This window comes from Lygodium microphyllum, chromosome 28, assembly GCF_053477565.2.
Source record: "Lygodium microphyllum isolate KBCC chromosome 28, Lygodium_microphyllum_v1.1.10, whole genome shotgun sequence".
NCBI classification, from domain to species: domain Eukaryota; kingdom Viridiplantae; phylum Streptophyta; class Polypodiopsida; order Schizaeales; family Lygodiaceae; genus Lygodium; species Lygodium microphyllum.
The window spans coordinates 35,212,003-35,229,639 of record NC_141162.1 but is presented as its reverse complement, the minus strand read 5'-3'; positions in this window follow the sequence as shown (position 1 = coordinate 35,229,639).

Below are 17,637 nucleotides of genomic sequence, written 5' to 3'. Positions count from 1 at the left end.
TTCATGACTTTTTAAATTGGTAGCAAGCCTTACTTGGAGACCAAGGGTTTTTAATCATGAGTCGTATAGAGTTGGGAAATACTTAGAGTAGTCCTACGTAGTTTGATGTGGTTGTGTAGTAATGATATCCCTTTTGGTCGTGCGAGGCATAGAATAGGGGGTGCTAGATTTTTGCACTACCTTAGGTTAATTTTGAGGCTTTTTCTTAGTTTGATCTTTTTAAGAAAGAATAACTCTTTTAAGGTGATTGAGAAAATGCCTATAGAGCTGACCTCATCTCCTTGGATATGTTGCAAATACCTTACTCTTTTGCATTAAAACATATTCTCTTAAAGAACAATATCATAAGCAACGGTAGTAGACCAAAGCAACCCTACCCTACAAAGTCCTACTAGAATTTGCAAGGACTATTTATCCTTTTCAACACCAATATGTCCATTTTTTCATCCTACCAAATAGCACAAGCAATTCAATATCTACAACCTTATCTTTGAAATATCAATTCATTTCTCAATGACTATAAGATCCAGCTAAGAAGTTAGGTAGCTTAGATCAGTGTAATTAGAAGGTTGAAACCTTCAATCATCAAATGCTTGTTCAAAATACAAGTAAAATGAAAAGTTTCAAGTTGAGTTACATCAATGTGCAAACTCATCACCAATGTTACAATTTAGACAAATGTGTCTCTAAGTCTTCACATGTTTACCATCACCAAAAGACACTAGAAGTGTGATATACCCTAATAAAGCCATAGTGAACTTTTTTCTGACATCTGTGCAAATAATGTTTGGAAATGGTTTTTAGGTCACTTTGACTATGTTGGCAAATTTTGGCTGAAATTGTTCTAACATAGGGATAAGTCCTATCTTTGAGCTTGATTTGTGATCAAACAAAGAAAATTTTTGCCAAAGTTCCTCTCAAGGAGTTTGAAGAGGGCATCAAGGAGAATATTTGGTCATATCACATGCTCAATCAAATTCCTCATTGTTTTGGAGATACATGCATCCAAAAATGAAAAAAAAAGATGTTTGTCAACATTAATTTTATTTTAAAATAAACATGTTTTGTTGTTTGTGCTTTCTTTTTGATTTTCGCAAGTTGCATACAAGTGCCAATTTGAAAGGATTGCATGAAGTTTAGTGTGCGCTTTTCTCAAAAAATATACCATCCATGAAAAATCCTCTTTTGGGTGCATAAAGTTGTTTATGGGTGCACAATTGATCAAAACAATCTTCTTCTTCATCTTTTTCTAGAAATTCGAGATTGTGATTATGAATGAGAGATATTGAGAGTGAGATTGGGATCCCTTTCATGCATATGATATAAGCTCAGGGGTGGTTTGGAGGTTCAAGCTCCATATCAAAGTGTATATTTTGATCGTGCTATTGGCTGGTGCTCCTTTGTCTCCATCATATTATGATGCATATTCCTATTTCACCCTTTACCTTGTGATTCTCTATCAAAAATCATGTTGATTCTTATCAGATTGTGACTAGTTGTGTTTCAAGAAGAGAACAAACTCTAAAAAGGAAAATTTTGAACTTATTGCTAGTTTGCAAAAACCTTGAACTTTTGATTCTTGTCCTCCTATGCATCCTACACAATTGCAAGTTTATGAAGAGTATAGTTGCCATGAAACAATGGGCCCTCAAGTCTACAATTGCCTTTAACTATCAAGAGAAAGTTATTTACAGATTAGTCCTTTTAATGGGGCAAGTCTATCTTTTATGTCTATGAAATATATCAAATCTTCTACAAGTCTATTATTATGAATTTATTAATTTGAAACATGTGTTATTTCATAGAGTAGTTTGACCCAGTATATTGCTAGCCTTTGAGAAAATTCTTTGACTCTAACATGTTCAATGTCAAAGGCCAATCAAAAGTCTTGAAATTCAAGTGCTACTATGAGTAAGGAGGACTCTAACCATTTATTTAGCATCTCAATCTAGAGTTTCCCTTCCTTGGTCTAAATATTGTTTGTCTTAACATGTGGGGCACATGTCAAATGATGATGTATACTGTTCCTTTAGTCAACATTGTGTCTTCCTTGTTTATTCATGTGCAACAAGTATATAAACTAATATTCAAAAGTGTACTCTAATTTCCCAACTAAAGATAACCTTGAAGAATTGCATCTCTTAGTATATAGCAACTCCATAGAAACTACTCAATCAAACATGAAGCAAACAATCCCCTATTCAACTATTTGTCTTGCATGTTTTAAATACTAGCATTAGTAGCACCAAATATCATAAAAACCTAAACACTTACCTTCTTTTAATGGCATCACTATACTTACTATTATCCTTCAAGATTACCTTCAGTTAGGCTAATCAAAGTAAACTTTTGAATGTTAGATTTAGACTAGTTGCATATTATGAGAAGTTTCAAAGTAGGCCAAAGAAACATGAAATATTATCTAATATGTGCCCCATGTGTTAAGTCAAACATACATGATTGAGCAGGGTTTTGCAAACAAAGAAGGGGCACATAGCTAGAGTTTTAAATTTGGAGCCAATAGGGTAGTCTACCAAAATTGTAATAAACCCCCCCTATTCGCATCCCATAGGACCCCCTAGAAAATTTTTAAATCTCTTTCCCTCTTGTCGATGCCGAATAGGTCGCGGGGTGGAAAGAAGTATAAGATGACGACGAAGAAGGAGAAGATCACGATGACGATGATGAGGGGGGGCCACATGGCCTACCCACCCCCTGGCCCTCTCAACCAGTCCTTGCGGCCACCTCTGGGTGGCTAGAAGCCCCACTGCCATGCAAATGGACAAGTGGTGGGTGGGATGCGACACCACCACCACCTCCCCCCACCTATAAAACCACTATCCTCCCCCCCCCCCCCCCTGTTGGGGGTAAAGGCGCCTCCGCCGTGCCGCCCCGTGTATTACTACACTGACAGTACCCGCCACTGCACACTGCAGGTGGCGGGCGCCCGTCACGTCACTTTATTCTTTATTCTTTTAGTGACAGTTTGAATAAAGGAAGGCCCGATCACACATTGTGACTGTTGGAGTTCCCATTTCTTGTCTCTCTCTTTCTTGCTCTTGCTCTCCCGCCATAGCTCGCGTGCAAGCTTCGATCCTTCTCACCTTTCAACTGGTATCAGAGCTTGGCATTCTCTTGCTCGAGCTCGACTCGGTGCTTCCCGACCTTCGCATCGACTCGCTTCACGCATTGGGTCTCCATCCCGGCAGCCATATCCGATCTCCTCAAGCTCCCGTCACTCCCCGGCTTCCCGAGCACCTTCCTAGCCTATTGAGGCACCTTCAAGGCATTGATACTGAGGTATTTGATCATTCTTTCAAGGTTTTATTTCAGTCTACAGGTTGCAAACAGCAAGGGCAGCCATGGCTTCAAACCCGTGAAGCTTATTCTCCTCATATTGTGCCTTACACCTATCAAGGCTCAAAGAGGCTTGTCATAGGCCTTTGATAGGCCCTTCTTGAGCCCCCCATTACCCCCTTTTCAGCCCATGTGGAGCAGCAGCAAGTTCAGCACCAACAGGGCAGATTGCATCATTTTTTTCCAGGCTGTGAGCACTCATCTACTTCAGCTCCACACTTGGCCATTGCTTCTTGCTCTCTACCTTGATCAAGAGGGCTATAGACTTCATGTTTGATGTCATTCAAGCTTTGGGCATTGGTCTTGATCATTTGGGGCTGATTTCTTCAGATTTGGGACTGTTATAAACTGTCATAACAGGCTGAAAACAAGGCAGCACCATTGGCATTAGCATTTGTTGCTTATACTCCATTCCGGTTGTGCTATTTGATGCCCGTATGCGGTCTACATGATGCCTAGTGCCTTGGGAATGTATGCACATGATTATGCCATGATTTTGGCCTGAAATATTGGCTGATTTGGGACTGTTATTTACTGTTATACAGTGCTGGAAACAGGGCAGCCACACTTGGCATTGGCATTTGATGCTTATACTCTACTCCGGTTACCTTGTTTGATGCCCGTATGCGGTCTACTTCCTACCCGGATGTATTGGGGATGTATGCATTTGGTTTGACCATGATTTTGGCTTGAATTCGGGGCTGAAATCTACTGTTTAGAACAGTAAATACATGCTGGAATAACAGTGGGCTGAAGGTACTTTACATGCTTTGGCACTTACCTACCGATACCGGATGTATGCTTTGAGCTTTGGCATGATGTCTCTGACATTTGGGGACGACTTGGAGCATATGTATGAGATTATGGGATGCTTTTGAGCTTCGCATTAGCTCCGTCTTCATTGGCATTTGGACCGACTTGGCATGCTCGTGGACCACCTATGCCTCATGTCTCTGCTTGACAGTTAGGCTTTTGCATTACATGCTTTGGTTCGTGACATATGCTATTTGGTTCGTGTATGCCATACCGACATTTGGAGCTTGGATTTGGATGTATTTGAGCATTCCCGGCTTACTTGATCACTGATCTTGGCTGCTATTTGGATGTCATTGAGTTGACTGAGAGCTTATTTGGGCTTATGTATTGCTTCATGGTTAATACGACCGGTGCTTCATGTATGTCATGCTCTCTTGGATGCGCTTGATGCATTGACAGGGTCACTTATCACTGGTGCTTTCTCTTGGGTTGTTTGAGCTTCTGAGCTCGCTTTTTACGCCTTTTGTGCCAGTGGGAGCATTTTACATGCTTTCTTGACCTTTGACAGTTGCATGCTATTGGAGCACTTACATGTATTTGGAGCAGTTTATGTCTTGAGCAGCTACATACACATTGAGACTTTGGGATCATACTCCGATCTTTATGGATATGCATTGATGTACTCTTGGTTCACAGGATGCTTATGAGTTGAGTCTCATATTTGGATCTTTCTCTTTGAGCAGACACCTATTTGTGTCAGGTTTTGGCAGTTACAGAAACACTTTGTCTAGAGTGTCTGGGAGTGTGCCTTTCACTGGCAGATGTTATTTTGACATGCTTGGTGTTGAGGTCATGTTCTTTTCACTGTCATTGGCCTTACTTATGTCCGTTTCATGCCGGCTTTGGACCTAGCATTGTTTGCTTGACATTGGATCCTATTTTGGGACAGTTTGCTCTCTAGACTGCATACCTGCAATTTATTACAACAAGTAGTTATTGGTGGACTGAGGTGTACTTTTCATGCTACAATATCCTGATTTGGTGTACCGCACCTAGTACTAAGTGGGCAGCAACTTTTGGCACACTTTGCTCACCCTTTGGACCCCATTTTGGTCATTTTTGGGCAGTTTCTGCAGTAAAATAGCAAGCAGTTTTGGACTGTTTGGGCATTTCCAGCCTGCATAATGGCGTCATCTTCGCATGATAGTGCCATCTTTAACATTAAAAGTTGGATGGTACCAACTACTCTTACTGGAAGAGTCAAATATGGCAGGTTTTGGTGCAGAAATCTCAGATTAAGCCACTTCGGTTGAGTGGGGAGCAGCCTGAAACTATGGACAATGATGACTGGCTTGAACTTGATGAGCTATGCAAGTCCACGATTGTATTGTCTCTCACTGAACAGGTACATTATAATGTCTTTGAGGAAGCACAGAGTGCATGGGATCTATGGAATAAGATCAAGAATCTTTATGATAAGAAAAGTCCGGCGAGTCAGATGTACTGGTTGAAGCAGCTTATGGATCTGCGCATGAAGGATAATGCGACTATGTCTGCTCACTTGAGCCAGTTCCATGCTATACTGAAGAACCTGACTTCGCAGGATATCACCTTTGGAGAGGAAGTAACTCCTCTTTTCTTGCTTGGAACTCTGAATGAGTCATGGGATGTATTCCGCACTGCTCTTTGTGCCTCTAGTGCTACTCTAAAATTGGCAGATGTTGAGAGTGCTCTTCTTCAGGAAGAGGTGAATCACAAAAACTTGGATGCCTCTCGTGGTAGTCATGCTTTGAAAGTTAGAGGCAGGAATGACAGGTATGACCGTGGTAATGGCCGAGGCCGTGACTCGCAGAAGGGTCGGTCTAAATCTCGTGGTGGCAAGTCGCGTAGTAAGTCGCGTGGGCGCAATGCAAATGTCACTTGTCATCATTGTGGGAAAAAGGGCCATATTAGACCACAGTGTCATGAGTTGCGCAATGAGAAGCGCAAGGATAAGGGGAAAGATAAAGTGCAGGAGAAGTCCTCTGATCGCAGCATAGTACCTGCGAAGTCCAGCGTCAAGATTGAGGAAATTAATGCCACGCAGACTGAAGAGTCCGATGGTGGTGATGAGTTTATACTTGCAGCTAGTTCTTCTGATGCTTCACACTTGACTGAGACACCTAGTATGTATGCACAGTGCTGGTTATTGGATTCAGGTGCGTCCTTCCATGTGACGCCTTACCGTGAGTGGTTTCAATCTTACCGTACTGTATCTGGATCAGTCAGACTTGGAGATGACAGGTCTCTTGATATTGTGGGCTATGGAGATATTCAGTTGCAGTTTTCCACTGGCAGTTCCTTTTTGCTCAGGGATGTACGTCATGTACCTGTGCTTACGCGCAGTCTTATGTCTGCAGGACAGTTGGATGATGCAGGGTTTCATGTCTGTTTTGGGGATTCTGCCTGGAAGATTACCAAAGGCAGACTTGTACTTGCTAGAGGTGCCAAGGCTGGCAGCCTCTATCCTCTTGTTGTATCTGGGTCCTCAATTGACCATGTTTTGGCAGTGGGCTCTATCCCACATGTATCACTTTGGCATGCCCGTTTGGGGCATATGTCTTTGAAGGGAATAAAAATGTTATCTGGTTTGCAATATCTTCCGCCTTTGGACTATGCACGTTTTGACTCGTGTGATCATTGTCTTTATGGTAAGCAGAATAGGTCTACGCATAAGAAATCGGGTAGGCCATGCATGAGTGAGCCCTTAGCTTTGGTGCATTCAGATGTTTGTGGGCCCATGCCGTGTATGTCTATGGGTGGCGCGAAGTACTTTGTTACCTTCATTGATGATTTTTCTAGGAAAGTGTGGGCTTATCCCATAAAGCAAAAGTCCGATGTCTTGGCAGTCTTTCAGCGTTGGCTTGCTCTTGTTGAGAACCAGACTGGGTATAGGCTGAAATGCCTTAGGACTGACAATGGGGGAGAATATGTCTCACGTGCTTTTGAGCAGTTTTGTGATGAGAGGGGTATTAAGCGTCAGTTGACCGCCCCTTACACCCCCGCCCAGAATGGTTTGGCTAAGCGCATGAACAGGACTATTCAGGAGCGTGTCCGCTCTATGCTTAGCCATGCAGGCCTACCCCAGAGTTTTTGGGCTGAGGTAGTTAGTACGGCAGTGCATGTCATAAACCGATCGCCTTCTAGTGGATTGGATTTCCAGGTTGCAGAGGAAGTTTGGGCTGGTAAGCCACCCTCTTATGCGCATCTCCGTGTCTTTGGATGTGAGGCATTCTGCCATGTGCCCAAGGACAAGAGGAGTAAATTGGATCCAAAGAGCATTAAATGCATATTCCTTGGCTATGGTGAGTCAGGAGAGATGGGCTATCGCCTATGGGATCCGCAGGCGCGGAAAATAGTACGCAGCCATGATGTCGTCTTCCATGAAGACAAGATGCACAGGCAGCCTGAGAAGGTGGTTGAGATCCGCAGAGTGATCTTTCAAGAGGAGCCTAGAGCTCCAGCACAGCCAGTAGTACAGCCTGCAGCAGTTCCTCCACAGGGCCAGGATATTGGATAGGCAGTTAGACAGGCAGCAGAGCCTGCGGTGAGACGGTCTGCTAGAGACAGACGTCCACCTGACAGATTTCAGCCCTCTATGCATTATGTTTTGGTTACAGATGCAGGAGAGCCTTTCACTTATGATGAGGCTATGCGCAGGGGTGACAATCACTCCTGGGAGAGGGCTATGTAGTCTGAGATAGACTCCCTGCATAAGAATGAGACTTGGGATTTGGTTGCCTTGCCTAAGGGCAAGAAGGCTTTGCCATGCAAGTGGGTGTACAAGCTGAAAAGTACCCCTGGACACCCCAAGCCGGCATACAAGGCTAGATTGGTAGCAAAGGGTTTTAAGCAGGAACATGGTGTGGACTTTGATGAGGTCTTCTCTCCTGTGGTTAAGATGACCACCCTGCGCTTAGTCTTGGCTTTGGTTGCACAGCTTGACTTAGATCTATATAAGATGGATGTCAAGACGGCTTTTCTACATGGGGACTTGCATGATGAGATCTATATGGATCAGCCTAAGGGCTTTGCAGAACCTGGCATGGAGCACCTAGTGTGCAAGTTGAAGAAGAGCTTGTATGGCTTGAAGCAGGCACCTAGGGAATGGTATCATAAGTTTGATGCCTTTATGCAATCACAAGGCTACAACAGGAGTGCTATGGATCCGTGTCTTTACACGAAGAAAGCCTGTGATGGCAGTTTGCTTATCTTGGTACTCTATGTTGATGATATGCTGATAGCAGGGAAAGCTCATGATGAGCTAGATGCTCTTAAATCTCAGCTGAAGAAGAGCTTTGAGATGAAGGATTTGGGACAGGCCTCACATATACTTGGGATGCGCATTAAGCGCGATAGGCATCAGGGGCTTTTGTATCTCTCACAGCGGGAGTACATTCATAAAGTCCTTGAGCGCTTCCGCATGCAGGACGTAAAGCCTATTGGCTGTCCATTACCTTCTTATGTAAAGGTATCACAGGCCGATTGTCCGCAGACAGATGAGCAGAGGGCCGAGATGGCCAAGATCCCTTATGCTTCAGCTGTGGGTAGTTTGATGTATGCCATGATAGCCACTCGTCCAGATATTGCGCATGCAGTTGGTGTTGTGGCACGCTATATGGCTACACCTGGCAGCAGACATTGGGATGCCGTGAAGGGTATCATGAGGTACCTGAAGGGCACAACAGATATGTGTATTTGCTATAACAGCCAGGATACAGGGGTCGTGGGGTACACTGACTCCGATTATGCAGGACATGCAGATAGTAGGAAGTCCACTTCTGGCTATGTATTCACCTATGCTGGAGGGGCTGTCTCTTGGATGTCCAGGGTTCAGAAGTGTACGGCTTTGTCTACCACTGAGGCCGAGTATGTTGCAGCCACTGAGGCTTGCAAGGAGGCCATATGGTTAGGCCGTCTAGTTGCTGACCTTGGGATTGATGCTACACCTACACTGCATTCGGATTCTATGAGTGCCATTCAGTTGGCTAAGAATCCGGTCTTCCATGCGAAGACAAAACACATTGAGGTGAGGTATCACTTCATACGTGGTGTCGTGGAGGACAAGTCTGTTGACCTTATCAAGATCTCCACTGACGAGAATCCTGCAGATCTGCTCACGAAGAGCCTCACTATTGAGCGCTTTGCCTTCCTTAGGAGGTTGATGGGCGTTGGATGAGATGTCACCTTTCCTCATCCCTTGTACCTATGTACATTTGTACTGTCTTTTCTTTTTCTTTTCTCTCTCACTAGGGCAGATTCGCCTTTAAGTGGGAGGTTGTTGGGGGTAAAGGCGCCTCCGCCGTGCCGCCCCGTGTATTACTACACTGACAGTACCCGCCACTGCACACTGCAGGTGGCGGGCGCCCGTCACGTCACTTTATTCTTTATTCTTTTAGTGACAGTTTGAATAAAGGAAGGCCCGGTCACACATTGTGACTGTTGGAGTTCCCATTTCTTGTCTCTCTCTTTCTTGCTCTTGCTCTCCCGCCATAGCTCGCGTGCAAGCTTCGATCCTTCTCACCTTTCACCCCCCCCCCCCCCCCCCCGCCCACATGAAGAAAGGAGAAGAGGACACCATAGCACGCTGCCTCTTTGTCAAGAGAGAGAGACAAAGAGAGAGAGAGAGAGAGAGAGAGAGAGAGAGAGAGAGAGAGAGAGAGAGAGAGAGAGAGAGAGAGAGAGAGTGTGTGTGTGTGTGTGTGTGTGTGTGTGTGTGAGAAACTTTTGGAAGGTTCCAAAAATTCCCTCCCATAAGAGGGGTTCGTATGCACAAGTCCTGCAATCGCATACGGTCCCACCCTCCATCACTTGCTCTTGTTCGAGAGGCCTCAAATTGCATAATCCATGCTCCCACTTTGCGGAAGTTCTCCACAAGGTTAGGTAGTCTAGCAAGGTCCTCTACCAAGGATGCACACAACTAGGTCATTTCTTGAGACACCTTGATTTATCGACTGGTTCCTTGGTAGAGGATAGTACGAATCTTCATCTTAGTTGAGAGATTCATAAGCTGAAAGTATGGCTCCAAAGCGAAGAGTGACACACACCAATGGTAATCTCGCATCCAACAATAGAGCAATCATCTGGGCTGTTGCAATTAATACAAATATAACATTGGGTATGGATAATTCATTTCCGAATACCCAGGTGCTAATTGCCATGTCCTATATTCATCAAGACACGGACTATATTGCTTTGGCATGCGCATGAATTCATTTAAATGAGTAGCTTGAAATTATTTTTTCAATGGTTATGTGCTTGTAGGAAATCATAGGAAATTTTTTTCTGCATTAGGTTCACCATAACCATAAATGACCTTGCATAGGTTAATGCATATGGTGCATTGAAATTCACACAAATCCTTGTACCCAAATAAAATCATTGAAAGGGATAAACCTCATCTCAAATATTCACAAGATTGAGTCTTCAAAGTGCATGTATCAAGAGAAGTAAGTTTGCATCTAGATGCTATGCGACAAATTCATATGTAGCATAAACAACATATAAGGTTCTAAAATATTATCGACTCCCTCTTCTTGCAAATCAGTAGTTATGTTTTTGCCACATTGAAGGTCTATGTTGCAGCTTGCATGCCTGATGGATTGCATGGTAAGCAACCTAGTCTAAAAGAAATTCATCTTAGAAACTCTAGGCCTTTGCCTAAGCTCTTGCCAACAACACGAACTGATAGCTCATGTTTGATAGATTGGGATCTTGATGATGTGTGTAGTTAGTACAAACAATGGTCATAAGGATTAAAACTAAGATGCCTTGAGATATGTCTGATAACTATTATTTCCACCAATCCAATTCGGAGTAAGGCTAGATATAAACAACAACTCCAGGCCTCAAAGGCAAAAGGCAAGTGGAGAGCTCAAGAATTAGGAAACCCTAAGTCAAAGGAAAGACTGATACTTTTATACTTGTTTGGGAAGAAGGTTGGGTTATCAATCAATAGAAGTGATCAATAGATCTTACATCTTGTATATGATACCTTAGCATATGCCTTAGTCGAAGGAAGGGAGTGTTAAGTAAAATTTTACATAGTATCGCTCTTAAATCCCAAGGGGGAGAGCGAATATGCGGATGGAAATGTTATTGTGTCTATTCTTGGAATATTTGGAAAAATACAATTGGTTCTGTTGATTGATTAAACAACATCCTAAATGCTTTTACATTCAACTGATTGTTGGATTGTTGTCTAGATGATTATTTCAAGTGCTTGTGATTGACGGTAAATTCATAGCAAGGGTCTGTGATGACAAATTTCCATGGGGATAAAGGAATGTTTTCTTGGAAGATGATATTAGGGCTGATTTCCTTGACTATGCTTGATTCTTAAATGATTTAATTAAGGAAAGGTTCTTTGCATGGGTGTATCAACTCCATGATCACACCACGGATCAACTCGAGAAGGGGACTGCTCGATTCATGGGCCAAAGATCAAGTGGTGAAAAGGCCAACCACGAGAATAATGTTTCACTCCTAAGCAGCTTGTAGGTCAGGTGGAGCTTTGGACACCCCTTGCCAAGTCCAAAATGGAGTTGAAGACCTATGTGGCCCCAACGTCTGTGGCGTTGGAAGATCCATGTGATTTGGACCAGTTACTTCTGTAGGGTAGAAGGGACATATAATTTCTCTTGTATGGGCATGGGACAAAGACTAACTTGAAGATAAGTTAAGGAGCTTGTTTGTCAAAGGATTTCTAACTTTGTATTCGTGTCTATGTTGTAAATTACGCGAACGAACCCTATTTTCTAAAAGGCTTAATTATGGAAGTTGAAATTAAATGTCACACATAAATGTGGTAGGACTTAATTAAATAACTAAAGAATGCCTATTGAGGGAAGTAGGCGGGCAGAACCCCCGACGGGTTCTCCCTATGACAGGGTGGTCCCAGAGAACTGGGAGGCTTCTCACAAGGTCTTATTGTCGTCCCACCCTTAGAAATTGTTAGGTTAAGAAACCTGATTCATGCCATTTTAGGAGACTGAAATGGGACTATGCCCTATGGGTAGAGACATAAAGTAGGATGTCTAGGACCCGACGCTAGGATGCTGTCAGGAGACCTTGATCATTAGGGACCCAAATTTTAGGTCGATCCCAGTGGGTTTGATCGTGAACATTCCGTTGCGAGGCAGACTCGAGAAACCCTAGGCGACAAACCTTGTAACATTCCATGCGAGTGCTAGACAACATTGCTTAGTTTTGTCTCTTGATGGACCGCTAAAAACGTGTCTGGACAGTCGATAGGTAGGCACGTTATAGTTGGTATCATAGCGAAACTTCGTAATGATATGTGATTGACTAATGTATGGTTCGTAGACATATCCTAAACAAAATAATCTAAATGGTATGACTTGATTGTCAGGCACCTTCTGCACCCACAAATACTAGCATGCAAGAGAAGAAATTCCCTCTCAAGCAGATTAAGGTACTCGAGTTTGATGGAAAAGGAATAGATGTCACACCGGAGGCGGAAACATGGATTGAGTCGATGAATGATTATTTTTTTGCTGTAGGAACTGCTTCTGCCAATCAAGCAATGATAGCCAAAGTTGTCCAAGCTCGGATATGGTGGAAGCAATGGTGCAAAGATCAAGGTAATTCCGAAGCCGCTGTCAATTGGGTTCAACTGAAAGACATTGTACGCGGATGATGCCTTCCGCCAACCTACCAGACTTTGAGGATGAATAAATTCTTCAAGCTAAAGCAGCTGGAATTAACCTTGGAAGCTTACTAATCAAAGTTTATAACCCTACTAAAATACACACCACCTATGGATATTACACATCAAGTATCCAAGTTTTGCCATGGCCTGAACGCTCCTTTGACACCATCTTGAAGCAATGCATCCAATAGACTTGCAAGATGCATTACTTCGAGAAAAGCCAATCATCCAAGAACTTAAATTGGGCAATTGTGACAAAGATGATCCGCGAGCTCGGGACAAGAGATGCCACACGTGTGTTGCAATGAGCTAGGGCACGTCCAAGCAGACTGCTCTCCCGAAGATATTGAGCCTCCAAGAAAATGAAGCTACACAAGCATAATCTTTGGATATATAGAGGAATCAGATGAAGATCAAGACCTAGAACCTACTACACCTCTTCAAGATGATTAGAAATCCTAGAAATTTTATCGACATGTAATACAACTTGTATCGGATTAAACCTTACTCTTGTAACTACAATTAGCCCAAGTAATATGAGTTGCATCAATTTTGATCCTAGAACTTACAAGTGATCAGAGATACTTTAGCAAGGACTTGTAGTTATAACGTACAATGAATTTTTCTTAAGTTGTTTCTTCTCAACTAATATAGATTGGGTCTTACCAGAATGTTGAAGCTTGGGAGTATTCTTTAGTATTACAAAGCAAAGCTGATTGTCCATGGATCTTAGTCTAGATCTAAAAAGAGGACAATTTGGAAATAGAGTTTCCAAGATAAAGGACCACTTCAATCCACTAAAAGGATCCTAGGACAATTTGGTCTAAAGAAGGAAATCCTTCCAAAGACAACAAATAATCTTGTGGCCCCAAGTGATAAGGTTCTGTGTTGTTTCTATTGCAAGGAGTTAGGCCATTTCAAAAGGGAATATCCAAAGTATCCTAAACACCGATGCTCCTAGTGCCACAAAATTGGACATATCCATGTCAATTGTCCCAACAAGACTCAAAGAGAACTTGAACTTACAAGAAATGAAGTTGTACAAGTGATCCAAAACCTACCAGGAAATTATCAGATACTTAGGAAAAACCTAGAAGATATTCATGAGATGTAACTATGATAAAATTATATCTTGTAATCCAGACTCAGATATATTAAATATAATAAGTTGGTGTTTTAAAAGATCGTATCCTTATGTGTGATCAAAGTGTCCCAATGAATGCGTGATGCGTCCTACCCCACAGGTTCCAAAATGAAAACCCCAGTTCCTTTCGAGATGAGGACATCTCGAGTTCTCTAAGGGGAAGAGGATGTAATAAACCCCCCTATTCGCATCCCATAGGACCCCCTAGAAATAAATAAAATTATTTGATTTTTTCAAATCTAGTCACCCCCTTGTCGACGCCGAACAGGTGGCGGGGGGAAAGAAGTAGAAGATGATGACGAAGAAGGAGAAGATGATGATGACGATAATGAGGGGGGAGGCCACGGCCTGCCACCCTGCTGGCCCTCTCAACCAATCCTCATGGCCACTTGGGCGGCTGAGAAGCCCCGCCACCATGCAAATGGATAGGTGGTGGGTGGGGTGCAAGACCACCACCACCCCATACCACCTCCCCCACCTATAAAACCACTATCCTTCCCCCCCCATGAAGAAAGGAGAAGGTGGTGGGTGGGGTGCGAGACCACCACCACCCCATACCACCTCCCCCACCTATAAAACCACTATCCTTCCCCCCATGAAGAAAGGAGAAGGGGACGCCACAACACGTTGACTCTCTATCGAGAGAGAGAGAGAGAGAGAGAGAGAGAGAGTTCTGGAAGGTTCCAAAAATTCATTCCCATAAGAGGGGTTCGTACGTACAAGCCCTGCAATCGCATACGGTCCCACCCTCCATCATTTGCTCTTGTTCGGGAGGCCTCAAATTGCAGAATCCCTGCTCCCACTTCACGAAATTTCTCTACAAGGTTAGGTACTCTAGGAAGGTCCTCTACCAAGGACGCGCACAACTAGGCCATGTCCTGAGACACCTCAATTTATCAACTGGTTCCTTGGCGAGGCATAGTATGAATCTTCATCTTAGTCGAGAGATTCATAAGTTGAAAGTATGGCTCCAAAACAAAGAGTGACATGCACCAATGGTAATCTTGCAATCAACAATAGAGCCACTGGCCAGGGCATTGAAGCTAATACAAATACAACATTGGGTATGGATAATCCATCTTCGAATACCCAGGTACTAATTGCCATCTCCTCTATTCATTAAGACAGAGATTATATTACTTTGGCATGCGTATGAATTCATTTAAATGAGTAGCTTGAAATTATTTTTTCAATGGTTACATGCTTATAGAAAATTGTAGGAAATTTTTTTCCGCATTAGGTTCACCATAACCATAAATGACATTGCATAGATTTATGCATATGCTGCATTGAAATTCACAAAATCCTTGTACCCAAATAAAATCATTGAAAGGGATAAACCTCATCTCAAATATTCGCAAGATTGAGTCTTCAAAGTGCATGTATCAAGAGAAGTAAATTTGCATCTAGATGCTATGCGACAAATTCATAGGTAGCATAAACAACATATAAGATTCCAAAGTATTGTCGACTCCCTCTTCTTGCAAATTAGTAGTTATGTTTTTGCCACATTGAAGGTATATGTTGCAGCTTGCACGCCTGATGGATTGCATGGTAAGAAACCTAGTTTAAAAGACATTCATCTTAGAGACTCTAAGCCTTTGCCCAAGCTCTTGCCAACAACACGAAATAATAGCTCATGTTTGATAGATTGGGATCTTGATTATGTGTGTAGTTAGTACAAACAATGGTCATAAGGATTAAAACTAAGATGCCTTGAGATCCGTCTGATAGCTACTACTTCCACCAATCCAATTCAGAGTAAGGCTAGATACAAACAGCAACTCCAGGCCTCAAAGGCAAAAGGCAAGTGGAGAGCTCAAGGATTAGGAAACCCTAATTCAAAGGAAAGACTGATATTTTTATACTTGTGTGGGAAGAAGGTTGGGTTGTCGATCAATGTAAGTGATCAATAGATCTGACATCTTGTATATGAGACCTTAACATATGCCTTAGTCGAAGGAAGGGAGTGTTAAGTAAAATTTTGCATAGTATCGCTCTTATGTCCCAAGGGGGAGAGCAAATATGAGGATGGAAATGTTATCGCGTCTATTCTTGCATTGTTTGGAAAAATACAATTGGTTTTGTTGGTTGATCAAACAACATCGCAAATGCTTTTACATTCAACTTATTGTTGGATCGCCGTCTAGATGATTATTCCAAGTGCTTGTGATTGATAATTCATGGCAGGGGTTTGTGATGACAAATTGCCATGGGGATAAAGGAATGTTTTCTTGGAAGATGATATTAGGGCTGACTGCCTGGACTAGGCTTGATTCTTAAATGATTTAATTAAGAAAAGGTTCTTTGCACGGGTGGATCACCTCCATGATCGCACCATGGATCAACCCAAGAAGGGCACTTCTCGATTCATGGGCCAAAGATCGAGTGGTGAAAAGGCCAACCACAAGAATAATGTTTCACTCCTAGGAAACTTGCGGGTCAGGTGGAGTTTTGGACACCCCTTGCCAAGTTCAATCTGAAGTTGAAGGCCTCCGTGGCCCCAACGTCTGTGGCATTGGAAGATCCTATTCTAGATAAAGGATGGAAATTGTGGTGCCATGTGATTTGGACCATTTACTTCTATAGGGAAGAAGGGACATATAAATTCTCCTGTATGGGCATGGGACAAAGATTAACTTGAAGATAAGTTAAAGAACTTGTTTATCAAAGGATTGTTTACTCTGTATTTGTGTCTGTGCTGTAAATTACGGAAATGAACCCTGTTTTCTAAAAGGCTTAAATATGAAGCTGATTTTAAATGTTACACATAAATGTGGTAGGGCCTAATTAAATAACTAAAAAACACCTATTGAGGGAAGCGGGCGGACCGACCCCCCAATGGGTCTACCCTACGACAAGGTGGTCCCAGAGAACTGGGAGGCCTCTCACAAGGTTTTACTATTATCTCACCCTTAGAAAATTTTAGGTTAAGAAACCCAATTCATGCCATTTTAGGGGACCGGAATGGGAATATGCCCTACAAGCAGAGAGGCTGAGTGATGCATCCCTCTCATTTCCCATTCTCTTTGAACCAAGTGCGGCATGGGACCTGCTTTGCCTTGGGTATCTTTATGTAAATTAGGATGGGATACTGTCAATAGACCTTGACCATTAGGGACCCAAATTTCAAGTCAATCCTAGTGGGTTTTGGCCACAGATATTCTGTTGCGAGGCGGTGGACTTGAGAAACCCTAAGCGACAAACCCCGTAATATTCCATGGGAGTGTCGTGCAGCATTACTTAGATTCATTTCTCAATGGACCACTAAAAACGTGACTAGACAGCCGATGGGCAGGCACATTACATAAAAGTTCTCCAAATTTGGGACCCATGATCAAGTCTTAATCAATTACCACAAAGAAAGTAGCTCCATATGTTGAGATAATAATACAAGTGTAGAAGTAGCTCTACTACTAAAACTCATACAAATCTAGGTATTGAACCAAAAAAAGAAGGGGTAAATTTGTTAATTTTGGGGTTTTTGGAGTGAATTGAGCTAATTTGAAAGACTACAATATCCCATATAAATGAAGAATCAAATACATGTGCTCGAATTTTATCTTCATTAAAATTAGTGTTTCTTAACACAATGCTATCTAGTTTCTAGAACTCTTCATGCTTTTTTCAACAAATGATTTGCCAATTTAGGTAGAATCAAGAGATTAAG